Source organism: Scyliorhinus canicula, chromosome 7 (genome assembly GCF_902713615.1).
Source record: "Scyliorhinus canicula chromosome 7, sScyCan1.1, whole genome shotgun sequence".
NCBI lineage: Eukaryota > Metazoa > Chordata > Chondrichthyes > Carcharhiniformes > Scyliorhinidae > Scyliorhinus > Scyliorhinus canicula.
The window spans coordinates 173,489,665-173,508,493 of NC_052152.1; the positions used below are offsets into that span (position 1 = coordinate 173,489,665).

An 18,829-nucleotide genomic window follows, 5' to 3' on the forward strand; every position below is an offset into this window, starting at 1 on the left:
AGAGTTTATTTGTTCTCGGTGCAATAGGAAGGGCCTTATCCAGACACGTTGCCTTGCCTGCCAGAGCGCGCTGATTTTATCTTAAAAAGCAGTAAACCATAGCTCCAGTAAATAAAGTGGAGAGGAATTCAGATGAACCTGAAACATACAGATTAAACATGGTGAGAGTGAGCAAAACAGCCGCATTTGAGATCATCCTCGCGGTAAATGGAAGACATCTAAAGGTGGATGTCGACTCCGAGCTGTCGGCCACCGGTGTGGGTCAACAAACGTTAAATATCTCCAAGGAGGTATTCGGTTTTTGGACTTGAATGAGACAACAGCCAAATTGGACACAAATAGGGGGGAAACCCAAAACATTTTGGGAACAACGGTGACTGCAGTGTTATATCAATGACCATTGTCAAGGGACATTGACCAAGACTGATGGGGCAGAATTTGTTGTGCCAAATCAAGTTGAACTGGTTGGAAATTTGTTAAGTCTTGTTCAGTGTCTTTCAGGAAGTCTTGTACAGATATAAGGACATGCACCAGCATGATTTGGGTCAAATAAAGGGAGTAGAAGCCAGGATTTATGTCGACCCAACTCAGCACCAAAGTTTTTCAGAGCAAGACCGATCCCTTCCACCTTGCATCACAAAGTGGAAGCTGAACTTAAATGTCTGGGAGAACTGGGAATTATCAGACCTGTACAATTTTCAGAATAGGCAGCCCCATCGTTCCTGTATTAAAGGTGGGCCGATCTGTTAGGATATGCAGGGACTACACACTTACAATAAACCAGGTAGCCCAAGTAGATAAATACCCATTGAAGACCTTTGTGCAAAGTTGGCGGGGAGGGGTGTCCCATAAACCAAAGTCATACCTATTTGCAGCCAGAACTGGATGAAGATTCCTGAAAGTTTGTGACAATTAACACGCACAAAGGCTGTTTCAATACACCAGATTGCCTTTTGGCATTTCCTCGGCCTGTGCCGCATTTCCAGCGCACAATGGAGAATCTCTTCCAGGGCACCCCGAAAATGGTTATCTATCTGGATGGCATCCTAAAATAATAAATGAATAAATAACTTTTATCGACACCCTGGCACCAATCTTGGCTGCCACCCCCCCAACACCACACCATAATGCCCAGTGGTTCGCGGCACCCTCCAACACAATTCCATACCTGTGCCCCAGCACACCCTGGCATCCATTTGTACACCCCACTCATTCCCAGAAGCAGTGCCCACACCTGACCCCTACCATACTCTCCCACCCCCCGCCCCGTGATGCAAGAAGTGTGCGACTCACAATGCCCTCTCTATCAGGAGAAGTTGGCCCACAACAGATGGGAAAGGGCCCAGATGTATAATGGAGTGCTGGGCAACAGAGCCCTCGATCCCCATGAGAAACAGGTCCTGGAGGTTGTGGCGGTGGACGATAACAGATCAGTTATCAATGTCGGGATTGGCCTGCACCGCAGAGGTGAGCATCCACTGGTTCCACCCAGACGACCCGTCACATGTGAGTTGTTCATGCCATCTGATGGTGCTGCCCCATCCAGGATGACCCCCACCCCCACTTGCAGCCATGAGAACACCTCGGAGGAGAGGTCTGAAGATGGCACAGTTGAGGTGTCATAGCTGTCATCTGCCACCAGCACAGAGACACACACCACAATGGGCAAAATTAGTGGACAAGCATCTGGGCACAATCTGGTGAGCACCGCACAGTTGCTGATGTACATCAGGTGGAGGCAGGAACATCCAAGGGGAAACAGCAGTCAAAGATCTGCTGGATTCCACGACCCAGCTGGGGCCCATTCAGATGCTGAGCCTCTGGAGCTGTTGCAGATATTCAGAGGGGGATCTCAATGACACACCGGCGGGCCCATAGCTGATTGGAGGAGTCTATGGGTGCAGGAGATGGCACCGGCATTGTGCGGCACTGAGGTCAACACTGCTAGGGTGGTTGAAATCAGCATCATAAGTGGATGCCCAAGGTGTTGCTCAGTCAATGACAGCCATGGTTGAGCCCTTGATGGCATGTCCCATTCACTGGATGACGTGTCCCTGATGCAGGTGGACGTTGCCAAGGCGCTGCGGAGCATGAGCGAGTCTCATGTGGGCATTGCCGAGACACTATGGAGCATTCCCCAGTCTCAGAGCCGTGTCCCAGATGCAGGTGGGTATGGCTGAGGCACTACAATGTGTGTCTTGGACGCAGAGGGGCATCGCTGAGGGCATTGACAACATGGTGTGGACAAAAGGAAGCAGTCGAGACTGGCAGAGCCAGATGATGCCGCGGTCTCTGGAGCTCAATCCAGCTGCCCTTCTGTCCCAAGGTGACCCCCAGGCCCCTACGGGCACCGATGGGAGGAGGGAATGCTGACGGCCAACCCGTAGCCTCTCGACAGGAAGGCAACGGTGTTCAGCAGCTCTCCCGAATCCTCCCCTCCTGACAATAGTGTGTCTTGGGGTCAGTGGGCAGAACAGGGTGGCACGTCAAGGCATATGCTGTCACTAAGGTGGCTGGGGCCCACCGGCCCCAGGTCCTCCAGAGGACGTCTTGAATTCAAAGGCCACAGGGCGCAGTAACCAGCAGGCTGACTTCACCTCTGATGTGCATCCTGGGGAATACATGCCTACATGTAGAGGCAGAGTTGGTACAGGTATACACAATCCGGGGGATGGCATCTGGGAACTCTGGGTGCTCCACCCTCCCACTGATCCCCGGCCCCAAACCTCGGGGCGACCCCCCACCAGTGGCTGTTGGAACTCCCTGGGCTGACTGCCGATTTACCAAGATGGCTACTCACCTTCTCTGATCCCCACAGCAGCCATTTTGCTCACTTTTTATGACAGGCTTAGATACTTTAGACAAGGAGAAACTCTCCCCATTAGCTAATTGTGCAAGGACTGGGGGGGGGGGGGGGGGGGCAAATATTTAAGATTTTGGGTAAGAGATGTGGGGGCAGGGATATTGGATAAGGACCATAGAATAGAACCATAGAATTTCTACAGTGCAGAAGGAGGCCATTCAGCCCATCGAGTCTGTACTGACCCTCTGAAAGAGCATGTGGCGACTAGGGGCTTTTCACAGTAACTTCATTTGAAGCCTACTTGTGACAATAAGTGATTATGAATAGGTGTACTGAAGTGCGCCCATGTGACCACTCGCTGGGAGCCATTTAGATCATGGGAGACCATTAGATAGGGCGTCCTTCCCGTTAATGGGATGGAGATTGGCCTCAATTGGTGATTATCAGTTTCTCGCCACGTTGCGGCGGGCTCTTTATCTCGCCAATGGGAGCGGGCGGTTAGATCGAAAACTAATCGGCCTTTGGTGTGCTTCTTGATTTCACTGTAACAGGCCTGCTCAAATTTGGGCGGGGTCATTAGATTGCGTCCTTTGTGTCAGGAGCCGCCACAGCCCAAGGAGGTGCAGGTTTGTGGATTGACCACGCTAAATTGTCCCTTAGTGTCCCAAGATGTGCAGGTTAGGTGGATTGGCCATTCTAATTTCCCCTTAGTGTCCAAAGGTGCGCAGGTTGGGTGGGCTTATGGTGTTACGGGGATATAGCGGGAAGGTGGGCCTAGCTTGAGTGCTCTTTCAGAGGCTCAGTAAACACTCGATGGGCTGAATGGCCTCCTTCTGCACTGTAGAAATTCTATGGTTCTAATCAATGGTCCATATCCAGGGCAGTACGGTGGCCTAGTGGTTAGCACAACCACCTCACGGCGCTGAGGTCCCAGGTTCGATCCCGGCTCTGGGTCACTGTCCGTGTGGAGTTTGCACATTCTCCCCGTGTCTGCGTGGGTTTCGCCCCCACAACCCAAAAATGTGCAGAGTAGGTGGATTGGCCATGCTAAATTGCCCCTTAATTGGAAAAAATAATTGGGTAATCTAAATTTAAAAAAAAAAATGGTCCATATCCAATATCCGTGCCCCCACATCTCTTACACAAAATCTTAAATATTTGCCCCCCCAGTCCTTGCACAATCAACTAATGGGGAGAGTTTCTCCTTGTCTAACTTATCTAAGCCTGTCATAATCTTCTATGCCTCTATCAAATCTCCCCTAAATCTTTTTTGCTCCTTGGGGATAACCTTAGCCTGGCCAACCTAGCCTTCTAACTCATATTCCTGGAACCATTCTGGTAAATCTCCTCTGCACCATCTCAAGGACCTTGATATCTTTCCTATAGTGCGGTGATCAGACTAGATGACATACTCTAGTTGGGGCCTTACCTATGTAGGTTCAGCACAACTTCCCTACTTTTATTCTCAATGCCTCTAATTATGAAATCTAGGGCCTAAGCTTTGCTAACCACTCTCTCAATATGGATGCTGAAAATAAGTTTTGGATGCTGAGAGGATGTTTGGAGGCTGAAAGAATATCTATCCTCGTGTGAGAGAATAGAACTAGAGGGCCCAGTCTAAAATAAGTACACTCCCATTTAAGACAGAGATGAGGAGACATGTTTTCTGGCACAGGGTCATGAGCCTTTGGAACTAACTTCCCCAGAGAGTGGTAGAGGCAGGGTCATTGAGTACTTTCAACATTTTATATTGTAAATGGATTCTTGACTAACAAGAGAGTCAAAGATTATTCAGGGTAGGAGGGAGTACAATCAGCCCAACAATGTGGTGGAATTCTCCTGTGCCCCCAATGGAGGGTTTAATGACAGTCGGGGAAGGTAAAGAATTTGGTGGAAGGCCCAAAAATCAGTTTTAGTCCAGCGTAAATTTCCTGTGGGATCTTCTGATAGAAGTCAGAGAGTGGTGGTGGATGGCAAATATTCAGCTTGGAGCCCAGTTACCAGTGGCGTACCGCAGGGATCAGTTCTGGGTCCTCTGCTGTTTGTGATTTTCATTAATGACTTGGATGAGGGAGTCGAAGAGTGGGTCAGTAAATTTGCAGACAATACGAAGGTTGGTGGAGTTGTGGATAGTGAGGAGGGCTGCTGTCGGCTGCAAAGAGACATAGATAGGATGCAGAGCTGGGCTGAGAAGTGGCAGATGGAGTTTAACCCTGAAAAATGTGAGGTTGTCCTTTTTGGAAGGACAAATATGAATGCGGAATACAGGGTTAACGGTAGGGTTCTTGGCAATGTAGAGGAGCAGAGAGATCTTGGGGTCTATGGTCATAGATCTTTGAAAGTTGCGACTCAAGTGGATAGAGCTGTGAAGAAGGCCTATGGTGTGCTAGTGTTCATTAGCAGAGGGATTGAATTTAAGAGCCGTGAGATGATGATGCAGCTGTACAAAACCTTGGTCAGGCCATATTTGGAGTACTGTGTGCAGTTCTGGTCGCCTCATTTTAGGACGGATGTGGAAGCTTTGGAAAAGCTGCAAAGGAGATTTATCAGGATGTTGCCTGGAATGGAGAGTAGAGCTAACGAGGAAAGGTTGAGGGTGCTAGGCCTTTTTTCATTAGAATGGAAAAGGATGAGGGGCGACTTGATTGTGGTTATAAGATGATCAGGGAAATAGATCGAGTAGACAGTCAGGATTTTTTCCCCGGGTGGAACAATCCATTACAGGGGGACATAAATGTAAGGTGAATGGTGGAAGATATAGGAGGGATGTCAGAGGTGCGTTCTTTACCCAGAGAGTAGTTGGGGCATGGAATGCACTGCCTGTGGAAGTAGTTGAGTCGGAAACATTAGGGACCTTCAAGTGGCTATTGGATAGGTACATGGATTACGGTAGAATGTTGGGGTGTAGATTAATTTGTTCTTAATCTAGGACAAAAGTTCGGCACAAGACCGTGGGCTGAAGGGCCTGTTCTGTGCTGTATTTTTCTATGTTCTATGTTCTATTCCCTGTTCCAAACCCTTTCCAGAGAACTTGGCCACAGATGGGAGAATTCCTATGATCTTATTGAATGGCAGTGCAGGCTCAAGGACTACAATATCCTACTCCTGCTTCTAATTTTTATATTTGTAAATCCTGTTACCTACAAAAATTGTTGCAAATGTACTCCCAGGTCCCTCTGTTCCTGTACTGAGAAGCATTACATTGTAGCAGAGCCTATTTCCAGTAAATAAGTTATAAATAAGTTATCTACGCGGGGAACATGCAAAATAACTCATGGCACGATTCAAATGAATGCAAGAATGTCAGCAAGTACCTTAAACAACATCAATCTCTCAACCAACATTATCAATCAGATGAACTGGATATTCATTAATTTTTACTTTATGGGTCTGTTTAAAGATAGCTGGCATGTTTGTGGCATAGCAGTGATTGCATTACAAAAAAAGAATCAACAACAATGACAATGTGTGTTTATGCACCACACCTAACGTAGTAAAGCATCTGAAACCCACCTGGTTCAGTAATGCCCTTTCGTGAAGGAAATCTGTCATCCTTACCTGGTCTGGCCTACATGTGACTCCAGACACACAGATTGACTCTTAATTGGTCGAGCAAACCACTCAGTCCAAGGGCAATTAGGGATGGGCAATAAATGCTGACCCAGCCAGTGACGTCCACATTCCATAGATGAATAAAAAAATATATCCTAACCAGGGGCGAAATTCTCTCCTACCCGGCGGGGCGGGGAGTCCCGGCGTAGCGGAGTGGCGCCAACCACTCTGGCGTCGGGCCTCCCCAAAAGTGCGGAATTCTCTGCACCTTTAGGGCCTAGGCCCGCGCCGGAGTTGTTCCCGCTCCGCCGATGGTGCCAAAACTGGCCGTGGCGGCGGCGGAAGAAAAAGAGTGCCCCCACGGCACTGGCCCGCCGGCCGATCGGTGGGTCCTGATCGCGGGCCAGGCCACCATGGGGGCACCCCCCGGGGTCCGATCGCCCCGCGTCCCCCCCAGGTCTCCGGGGGACCGCTCGTGCCACCAATCCCACGGGCACAGAGGTGGTTTAAATCATGTTGGCGGGATTGGCCTGTCAGTGGCGGGACTTTGGCCCATCGCGGGCCGGAGAATCGCTGCGGGGGACCCGCCGATCGGCAGGGTGTGATTCCCGCTCCCTCCGATTCCCGGGTGGCGGAGAATTCCGGCCACGGCGGGGGCGGGATTTACCCCAGCCCCGGGCGAATCCCCGACCCTGCGGGGGGGTAGGAGAATTCCGCCCCAGGGGCAAAATTCTCCCCTACCGGGCAGGGCGAGGGGTCCCGACGTAGCAATGTGGCGCCAACCACTCCGGCGTCGGGCCTCCCCAATTCTCCGCATGTTTTGGGTCTAGGCCCGCGCCGGAGTGGCTCCTGCTCCGCCGATGGCGCCAAAACTGGCGGCAATGGCCTTTGGCACTATGCGACCCAGTGTCGGGGCTGGCCGAAAGGCCTTCACCGGTCCGCGCATGCGCCGGTGCGCCAGCGGCCGCTGACATCACCACCAGCGCATGCGTGGTGGAGGGGGTCTCTTCCGCCTCTGCCAATGCGGAGGCCGTGGCGGTGGCGGAAGAAAAAGAGTACCCTCACAGCACTGGCCCGCCCGCCAATCGGTGGGCCTCGATCGCAGGCCAGGCCACGGTGGGGGCACCCCCCGGGTCTGATCGCCCTGCGCCCCCCCCAGGACACCGGGGCCCGCTCGCGCCGCCAATCCCGCCGGCACAGAGGTGGTTTAAACCACGTCGGTGGGATTGGCCTGTCAGCGGCGGGACTTCGGCCCATTGCGGGCTGGAGAATCACCGTAGGGGGCGATCGGCGGGGCGTGATTCCCGCTCCCACCGATTCCCGGGTGGCGGAGAATTCCGGCCACGGCGGGAGCAGGATTTTCGCCGGCCCCAGGCAATGCCCCGACCCTGCGGGGGGTCGGAGAATTCCGCCCCAGGTGTCAGAATATCTTTGACTATTTTTGCATTAATTAACATAAATTGCATTTTCTGAGTTGTTCCACACATTCATTGAACAGAGAAGGTTTAGGTTGACTTGGCATATAAACGACAAAAAATTTACGTAATACTTTTGTTGTTTTGCTTCCACTTCAGTTTAATTGTCTCACTTGTTTTAGAAGACATTTTTCATTTCCTAAGTCTTTTTGCGAGCTCATGTCTGTTGTTGCTCGTTCTGGGTGAGTGTGCTTAACACTCAATTTGGCTCTGTTTTGTTACTTAGCTCTGGAGTCGCCAGGTATCGTTAAGATACCGCCACAAGTTTCAAGGTCAAGTTCAAAGCAATAAAACCATACACCAATTAGTAAGTTCGAACAACTGAGTTTGTTAAAAAACAATTATAATACTACCCATGCGCACGCTAAGAGGATTAAACTATTCCTACCGCTAAATAAACCAATACTTATCTCAAAGGGAACTGCCGGATCAGGGGACAAGGCCTCATGCTCTGCTCTGGTCTGCAGACTTCAGGTTGGTACGAGTTAAAAAGGGGTCAGGAGTGTCTATCTCTGGTAGCGATCATTGTGAGACACTTACTTGATGGCGGCTGCTGTCCCAAACCTCTCCACTCTCTCGTTCAAGGTCTTTTTTGGTAAAAGCTGGTCGAGGGGCTGGTCCAGAGAGTAGGGCTGGTCAAGAAGAGCGAACTAAGTGTGGAACCTGTCTTTTATAGGTCCTAGGGCTTTGCACCCTTTTGGGCGGACTCTTCACCTGCTCGGAATCGATTGGGTCTCTTCCCAATCAATTTGTTTGAATCCCCCCAATACTGAGGCTATCTCTCGGCTACTGGGCGGGCCTTCAGGTGCTTTGTTTTTGAACCCCACTGGTGCTGGGGTGTCTGGTTTCCCATACACTGTTGCAATCACTTCTCTATTTGTGTCCATTGTCCCTGGGATCGTTCCATTGCTATGTTAACTGTCCGGGAGATTGCTTCATTAGTATGAGGAATGTTCGTTTCGGTGCTGTCTGCTCTCTTAGCAGACAGAATACACATTGGCTTGGTGCAGCCTGCTTGTGCTGCAAACATTGTCCATTTTAACCTGCAAGCTTTGCGTTCCTCCATTTTGTATTGAGGGAATGGCCAACTTCGGTGGCTACACTGTAGAACTGTGTTTCTAATCCTTTTTGAACCTCAGTGAGAATTGAAAATCTATACACCAAAAATCGAATGCAGCCTGCAGCATTAAAATGTTATGCCGCTTTGAGATCTGGCACACCATGTTAACAAACAGAAAGGTTTTCAGCATTTTCTGTGCTCCATGAAGTATTGCAGGTGGAAATGTATAGGGTGGTTGAAAACTGGGTGCAAGTTGTGCACAAGATCAAAGGGCAATGTACAACATAAGTGCGCCCTTCTCCCGATAACAAAGACTGGCGCAGATAAGAAGTTTTATCTGTCTGATGGCATCCATTGCAAATGAGCAGTGCAATGACTTGGTGGCCTTGACTCGTACAACGTGTCTTAACTGGTGCAGCACAGTGGGGGCTGAAAAGGACAATTTTGATCCGGCACCATCCTCAGTCTCTTCTTAAACATTTTATTTATGTTTTATTTGTATTGTAAGTAATGTTTCCCTGAAAACTGTGGGACTACCCCAACACATCACAACCAACACACTGGGAGCAACATTAAAATAGTCAAATGAGTAGATGAGGCATAATTTCAACAAGATATGTTAATTTGGGCACAGGCAGAGGTCCTGCTATGTGGGACAACAGTATTGGCCCCAGTGATATTGGTAGAAGCCAGACATTAAAATAAGTATATGTTACAAATTGTCTTTCCAATTGTTCTAGCTAGATTCGGTCATTACAGAAATAAAGCAAGTCATTTGAAGAGGGAGATTCTATTCAGTGGAAAAGGCTTAAAGGTAATTATCACCATATCAACATTATTCCTTTTCATCCTAAAAGAACTAATATTAGTATTAGGAATAAAAATTAAAGTGTTTTCAAACGCTGGGTGAAACAGTGAATTTTTAACATTATCCATTATGAATCTGCCTAATAAGCTCAGAGTCTGTCACAAATGGCTTTAAGGTTCCTGAAATAAATTGATGTATGAAAGTCGTCTCAAGCCAGTTTCTACAACAAAGCAATTGCACATAATTCTTTGTCTCACTCACAAACATAGGGAATGTGAGAAATTAAACATTCACATTGATATAGTGACAATGTTCTGCTGAGGTTGGGATTAAGCCAAATTGCTGAGGCAGAGCAGATACAGGCTTTCCTTACATTTGGCTCAGCGTCTGCTTAACATGAGCATGTTTATTACTACCACTCAATGCCAAAAATGTAGGGAAAATGTCTCATTTTACAGAACCAACATCTGTCACCTTGATGACACTAAATATTACCCACCAAAAATATGAAGAATACTTGTCTGAGCGTGCATCTAAAATGATTTTGTGACTAGTATGGATGATTAGAATTAAATTATCACTGATAATTTGTACCTTTAAAACATTAAACGCTTTTGAGAAATGTAGACAAATCATATTACAGCACAGGGTAAGAAATGTTTTTGGGTCCCAGTTATATTCAGCAGGAAGTGAAAAATTCCCTTCTTGAAATGCATGAATATTGAGAATCAAAATTTCACACCAAATTAGATGTTCCAAAAAGCGGTCGGCTCACTAAAAGGATACATTTTCTACCTTGTTGCAAAATGGGTCGCAATCCAGTACTAAAATGGCAGAAACAAGCAGTTTGTATGGGTGTGATCTTGTAGAGTGCAATTTCATTAGTGGGAGCATGAAAAGTAGGTAGTCACAATGCATTGATGCTAATCATTCTTTTACCAGCATAAAATCCAGTTAACCGTTCCAGACGACAAGATGTCCAGCTCTGTGGTGTGCATCATTTTTCTGAAGCTCAGAAAGTCAGTTTTTCCCCATTTTTAATCCTTTGCAAGAATGTTATTGTGAAATAACAGTACACGTGGATATGGACAAAATAAATCGTTGCTATAGGTGTTTGGGCAAATTATACGTGCAGAAATGTTTGGAAGAAAGGTTTGGAATGGAAAACAGAACTATAAAATTTATGTTTACTAAGTCATATTGGGAAAGATATTCTGCCTCCTGTCCAGTTTGTAACGACTCCTGCCAGGGTATTTGCTTCAGGCTATGTCTTGTGAAACGTCGTACATCTACTGGAGCTCGACTGCTGTTGTCCATCATCCAACTACACCTAGATCAATTACTATTTATGCTGCCTTCCACTTTTCCCTCCAGCAGAGAGCGCAGCAGCTTTTAAACACTGGCCGAAAGGCCGACATTTTATTATTTGAATTTCACTTTTGGAAGTTTTTTTCTTTTACTCTTGCAATTTAAAGCACCTTTTGATTTGTCTTGTGGTCTGTATATAATAATAATCTTTATTGTCACAAGTAGGCTTGCATTAACACTGCAATGAAGTTACTGTGGAAAGCCTATAGTCGCCACATTCCGGCGCCTGTTCGGGCACACAGAGGGAGAATTCAGAATGTCTAAATTACCCAACAGCACGTCTTTCAGGACTTGTGGGAGGAAACCCACACAGACACGGGGAGAACATGCAGTCTCCACACAGGTAGTGATCCAAGCCGGGAATCGAACCTGGGACCCTGGCGCTGTGAAGCAACAGTGCTTACCACTGTGCGCCTGGGATAGATGTAGAAAGAGGCTGTCGGGTCAAGGGGAAAGGGAGATGTCAGTTCTCTGGTCAAGTTGGGCAGGTGAGGGGGTGGGCGTTGGCCTTCGATTCTAGTAGGGCCTTTTGTGAGGGGAAGGTTGGGGGAAGGAGGAGGGAGTGCCTTGGGTTGGGACAGGTATGGTCTGCTGGGGGTTGGCTTGATAGGGGATGTTGTCACTTCAGAGCATTTGCCATGTAAACCTAACTTTGGAATTTTCAAAGGTGATTACCCACGCCTCTATGGTGCACTCCCCCCATCCCCCTGCCACTCTCACCCACAAATACAACACTGGGGAGCTCAGATATTTAAAACCTTTTTACATTATGGTTGCTGATGCTTAGGTGCTCCACAAAATTTACTTCTGTTATCTGTCCTGTTTCATTTCCTATTTCTACATTTAGCAGCGATTGTGCTGTGGTTGGGTAGGAAAGTACTGAGCACACCATTCAAAATCCCAATCCTTTTCCCCCTATCTCTTCTTGCCAGTTTATTTTGAGGTGGTTGAAATCTTGCATGATGTTTTTACTCATTTCATAGCTTTCTCCATAAACCTCTTCATCCATTTCCCTTCTGCAATTAGGTGTTCTGTAGAATACTCCCACTAATGTATGTCCATCCATGTGGATACTGTTTCTATCTTAATGTTCATTATGCTCCTTTATTCAATTGTCATTATGTGGTATCTAACTAGTACAGCTATCTCAACCCCTTCTTCCTTTCCCTGTTCTTTATGTATTCATGTTTCAGTCACCCTGGCTACATTTTGTTCTTTTGTACCAATAATTGCCTTCAGTTTCTGCATTCTAGTTAGATGCTGAGCACATTGCTGTGCGGGCAATTTCATGTGTTATCAGTAATTGTTTGAAATAAAGTGATGGGATTTTATAGTTATGGATCTAGAATTTTCAATTGCCTCTTTCAGTGAAACTCATCCAAAATTGGCCAAGGCAGCACGAAAGAATGCAAAATCTTAAGCACAAATTGAGAAAGATTGAGAATATTTAAGTACAAATTAGACCCAGAGTAAATTGAGAGTCCATGATCTATCCGTAACCTTTTTTACCCTTTCCACCAGAACACTGGTTCTTAGATGTAGTCCGTTCCAGTCATATTGCTCCTCCATGTGCCGGTCCTTGTCCCAGTGCCCAATGAAATGGGATCCTGTTTTCCTGTATCTCTCTTTCAGCCATCTGTTTATCTTCCTGATCTCTCTATTTCTGTGCCAGTTAGTATGCTGAATTAATATACTGAAACATTCTCAGTTATTTTTTTCCATAAACCACAGCCATAGAATATTTTTTTTATTTGTGAAGATGAAAATAAATTATGTAGCCACTGATTACATTTGTATTTCTTCTAGATTGTCACACATATCAGATTTATTTGTTGTAACTACATTTAATAAAAATAATATTCTTTATTGTCACAAGTAGGCTTACATTAACACTGCAATAACGTCACTGTGAAAACATTTGGAGTCTTAATTGTATTCATCATGATTTTTTTAAAAGTCAGTTTGTATGGTTGCAGTTTGGAGTGTTCAGGATTAAAACTTAAAATAAAAACCTAACACCAAACACGTTGCTGAACATTAAAGTTCAATAACTATGGGCGCGATCTAACAAATAAACCCAGGAAGTACTGGCAGGTATCGAGGGGTCGTTCCCAGCGCTTGTAGTACCAGAAATGACCCCATTATCTAATGGCACTCGTTCTTTTTCAGGTCGCAAAGGGGATTGACCCTCCAAGGCCGGACTCAGCCTCATTTCTTTCACTGAGAAGTTCGGACTAGCGTACCTCCTCAGTGTAGGAAGAGAGCAGGGCGCCAAATCTCTTGATCCCCACGTGACCCCCAGACACCCCTAACTCATCCTTTGGAGGAAGCCCTTGAGTGCCATGCACCCCACCCCATACGGACAGAGGCAGGGCATCCCAGGACCTGATCTCTAGCATGGGCAAAAAGCCACTGGGCACTTTGGTGCTACCAGCCTGGGATCCTGACAGTGCCCATGCCAGCCTGACAGTGCCAGGCTCGCACCCAGGTGGTTCTACCAGGGTGACCAGGTGGCACTGCCAGGGTGCGAGACTGGCAGTGCTGAGGTACCTTAGTGGCATTAGCAATGCCAGGGTGCCCCTTGTCAAGAGACCAACCATCCTGGGGCCTCCGATTGGCTGGGAAACCCAAGTACCCTTGTGCCTAGTTCCCATTTGTGTGGACCAGAGCTGAACGGCGCCCAGCTGCAGTCTCCTCGACAAGGCCGGTAGATCCCAGGAGTTGGTTCGATTTGGTGTCGGCAGAGTTAAGTAAGTTTTAAACTCACTCAACTCTGTGAGTCTGGGTCCCACCCACCAGATCACAACATCTTGTGAAATTTCATTGGATCTCACAAGGCATAATGACCATTGGGAATCCCGGAGAGGCCTCTCCCGGGATCTTCCAGCCATGTCCTGTCCCGATTCCAGCAGGATAATCAATAAATAAAGGCCAGTAAATCGTGCCCTATAAGTTGAATATTATCAGTTGTCGTAACGCATTTTATAATGAGCGTAACTTGATCCAATTAAAAATAATTCCTTCTGAAAACAAGAAGGTAACTTATTAACTTTAAATACGAACGTAATAACTAGGAGCAGGATTAAGCAATTCAGCCCCTCGTGCCTTCTCTGCCATTCAATATGATCATTGCTGATGTCACCTCCGCCTCATCTCCATTTTCCTGCCCGCTACCCATAACCCTTCATCCCATTACTAATTAAAAACCTATCTATCTCCTCCTTAGTATTAAAGATACAAATATTATAATGGCCACATTAAACTTCTTTCTAAAATTAAATCCACTTAATCAAGTATTAACACTTTGGGCAGGAAAGGAGTTATTTTAAATGTTCAACATTGAAAGAAGAAAACCTTCACTTTTTTGAAAAGCTAAATCAAAGATTCTAATATTAATCTTCCTCCTTGCTCAGCACATTACTGAATGCTGCACATTCATCAACAAACAGTATATAGGTAAATATTTCAGCCCTTTGGATGAAACATTAAATCAAGGCTCCAACTATTCTCTCAGTGGATGTAAAAGATCCCACAGTGCTGTAATGTGCCTTTAAGCAATTGCAACATGACGTCAATGGAAAGGAAGTGTTTGATGTGTTCCATGTTCGGTTTTACTTCAGCTTTTTCAGCAGAGCTTACATATAGCCCTCTGCAGCTCTGGCGGCTCCAGGTTCCATACCTCTGTGTAAATGTTCTCATGTGCTAATCTCAATAAATGAACCCACATAAATAAATTGCATCCTTTTTATTATACACAACCAAAATGTGATTGAAATTTACACTTGTGTTAAAGCGTGATCAAAAGAAAAGAAAGGTGGTCTATATACATTGTAATAACCAGTGTGGTCAAGATAGAGTCAGAGCTATACCTTTGTAGCCTGAGGTGACGGATACCCACCGAGTACCGCACCCCAGAAAGATGCAAAACAGTGGGCGGATTCTCCGCCGGCGGGATGCTCCGTTTTGCCAGTGCCCGGGGCTTTCCCGACAGCATGGGGCTGCGCCACAATGGGAAACTCCATTGACCGGCCGGCGTAACGGAGAATCCCGCCGGCGGGTCGGGGCTGAAATGTGGTGCGGCGGAGTGGAGAATCCAGCCCAGCAGATGAGATTGGGCATGGCGCTGACGCACCTCTGTGTAAATGTTCCCATGTGATAATCTCAATAAATGGACCCACATAAATAAATTGCATCATTTTATTATACACAACCAAAATGACGCCATTTGTGTGTTGTGTTGCTGGCAGCATCCATGCCTCGTGCCTCTGTCCAGCTAGAAATATTCAGAGCTGGTGGTGTTCGTCTATACGCTCACCATGGGAGCGCTGTACAATAGTTTCACCCATGAGGCAAGCTCTGGCCCCAACCCAAACCATCCAAATACCTCCAGTAATTCCCTCCATTCTACTCGATCAAAGGCCTTCACAGCTTCCAGGATAATGAGCACTTCTGGTAACCTGTCCCCGGGGTGGGGTCATTATCCCGTTCAGCAGGCATCTGATGTTTGCCGTTAGCTGTCTGCCCTTGATAAACCCAGTCTGATTTTCTGTGATTACTTCTGGCAAGCAGCTCTCCAGTTGCCTCGCCAGATCTTTCATTAAGACTTTGATGTCAGTGTTCAGGAGTGAGATGGGTCTGTATGACTCGCACTCCGTCGGGTCTTTGTCTTTCTTGGGGATCAGTGGGATCGAGGCCTGAGCCAGCATGGGCGGCAGGACCTGTCTCAATAGCATGTCACTGAATATCTCCCACAAGTGCGGGGCCAGTGCTGCTGTGAACTTCTTGCAGAAGTCCACTTGGAACCCGTCCAGTCCCAGTGTACTCCCTAACTTGATGGAATTAAAGCATCCCATGATTCCTGCCAATCCTAGCAGTGCTTCCAGTCCCTGTCTATTTCCCCCCCCCCCACAATTGGTACATCCAGCCCTTTGAGGAACTGTTTAATCTATGAGTCCCCCTGCGGAGGCTCAGAGGTTTACAGTACTCGATAAAAGGTTGCGAAGGCTCCATTGCTCTCATCTGGAATTGTGACCACCTTACTGTTCTCCTCCCTTAGCTGTGCCATCTCTCGTGTGGCAGCCTACTTCCTCAGCTGGTATGCCAGTAGATGGCTGGCCTTGTCTCATGCTCATAGAAGGCCCCCCAGGTCTGGCAGAGCTGGTTCACTGCTTTTCCCATGGAGAGCAGGTCAGATTCCATTTGTAGTATTTTTCTCTCTGTCGGCAGCTCCTTGGTTGGGGCCGTAGATACCATTGATCCACTTCCAATATGGAGTCGATCAGCCGCTGCCTAGCCGCCATTTCCTTCCTGTCTCTAAGAGCCCTGTCCCTATTATCTCCCCCCCCCCCCCCCCCCCCCCCCCCCGATTGCCGCATTCAATGCCTCCCAGAATGTGAAGGTTGAGACTTCCCCATTTTGGTTGCGGGTTACATACCTGGCGATGGCTTGTGACTTTCTTTTGCAGAATGCCTCCATGCGGGGTGCTGGGCCCAGCCTGACTCCAACCTAACATCCGTGTAGTGTGGAGAGTGATCCGAGATTATTATTGCTGAATATTGTTTAAATGTGCACCAATTGCCATCAATATTACCAGTTATTATAAGTTGATCAGGAGTTTTTAAAGTATTCATCTTCTTGCACTAGTGTTGCATTTTCCGAGATTACCTTTGATGTTTCACGATTTCCTTGTAGCACCGTTTCACCAAATTTGAAAACTGTGTCTTTCAAATTGTCACACACCTTGGTACCATGTTACATTCTTGTAACTGAGACAATAACTGAATCGGCGCACTAAAGAACATCTAGTTCAAGACTAGTTAATTTTACTATTGTATAATATACTGTGGGTAGGAAACTAATGTTATCAAACTGGAACTAATACAAACACCACTGACCATGATGATTTCTCCTCCAGACTCCCTCCAGGTTACAGTGTCACATGCTATTACTTGCCTGAAACCTACTGGTTGGAGGCTATACCTATTTACACATACATTTGTTCATGCATATCACTACACTGCATCCCTCAACCAAAGTCTAAAACAAATTATCTGTCTGTTATATTGCGACTTACTACTTCACATTATCCATTAAAACCCTTCCTTCTCAACCTTGTCCCTCATCACATGTGTGGTGACCCTCAGGTTAAATCACCACCAGTCAGCGCTCTCTCAAAGGAGGAGAGCAGCCTCTGGTCCTCGGGGATTTTGGTGACTTTCATTTCACTTACAGGGGCTTGCTGTACTTCCAAAAGCATTAGATTGGTTGTGATGCACATTGGGTGGTCATGCAATATAACTTTATAACTTTGTGTTTCTAGGTTAGTTCGGTTTGACCGGAAGAAGATAGCCTGTTCTTTTGTGGTTGGACATGTTCTTCATTATTCTGTGACTCTCACATTGACGTTGAGGTTATGGGCGGTGAAGCTGAACTGGAGCCACGCTTCAGTGACAGAGAAGTCTCTTTCAGATCACAAGATTAGCAGTTTTCCAACCCGAAAATAATTCTGCTGAGCACCAACTGTCACAGGATTAAACATGTCATGTTTTGTAGCTTGTGATAAAACTTGTAAATGCGAGCAAAAAAAAAACGAGAGAAGTAATATTTATTTTTACAATGTCTTGTGCCAAAATTTTTGTGCTTCTTGAAAGTAAATGACGCATGAAATCTTTTCACATCACAAGCTAAGTTGCTCTTGCTTCTATATTGAAAGACTGACAAATCATGTGCTACTAAAGGGCAGAAAGTTGCTTAGTCTGGTTAATGAAGTACATTACCCTGCAGCTATTCTGTATCAATAAATTATCACAGTTGTCTTTTAAAATTTATGTTACTTTAACTAAATGTAATTAAACCTTAAAAGAAGTTGATACTACTAGTCTTGCCAGTAGGTGCACTGAGCCAATTTACAGAGCACATCAAAATATTGAAATCAAACATATTCAAACGTTTAGCAATATTGAAACTAGAACTGCATTTATTTCCAGTCCTGCTAATTTTGACATGTTTTCTACCTGCTCAGTTATTTTCTGAAATGTTATTTCATTAAAACTGCAATGTATCAGGCAATGACTAATTATCCTTAACAATCTGCAGTGATACTGTATGAGATTTTTTAAATGTTCCATTACTTTAGCATCAATGTTCAATATGTAATTCAGAGGCGTTCCTTGACCGATGTTATCCTTGTGTCAGGTCTATAGTCGATATGAGGCAGGTTGTTTCAGACAGGCTGAAGATGGAGTTGTGTTAGCATTGTTGCCTGTAACAAAGTTTTCCCTTGGAGATGACAGAACAAGGGATGCGCACGTGAGTTATTTCTCATCCCGTGCTCTCAGCATGTGAGGCTCCATGACAGTTTTAATTCTGGGAGCACATAAGAAATAAGTAATTCACTACTGTCTTTAATCTTGTTTCTCTCTAATCTTTCCATTCTGAATAAATCAAGCTGCCTAATCATAGAATTAACAGTGCAGAAGGAGACTAGTCAGCCCATCGAGTCTGCACCGACCCTTGGAAAGGGCACCCTACTTAAGCCCAAGCCTCCAGTCTATCCCTGTAACTCATGCACCCTATATAACCTTTTGGACACTAAGGAGCAATTTAGCATGGCCAATCCACCTAACCTGCACACCTTTGGACTGTGGGAAGAAACTGGAGCACCCGGAGGAAACCCACGCAGACACAGGGAGAAAGTGAAAACTCCACACAGTCACCCGAGACTGGAATTGAACCTGGGACCCTGGAGCTGTGAGGCTAACCAG

At 46.3% G+C, this 18,829-nt stretch overlaps 1 long non-coding RNA gene across 1 annotated transcript in view; it reads left to right on the forward strand.

Annotated features, from left to right (window-relative positions):
* Positions 1-18,508, forward strand: part of LOC119969554 — a 231,828-nt gene extending 213,320 nt beyond the window's left edge. The window contains exon 6 of the long non-coding RNA XR_005461405.1: positions 17,386-18,508. This is a non-coding gene — a long non-coding RNA (uncharacterized LOC119969554). The remainder of the gene's footprint in view (positions 1-17,385) is intronic.
* Positions 18,509-18,829: the final 321 nt, after the last annotated feature.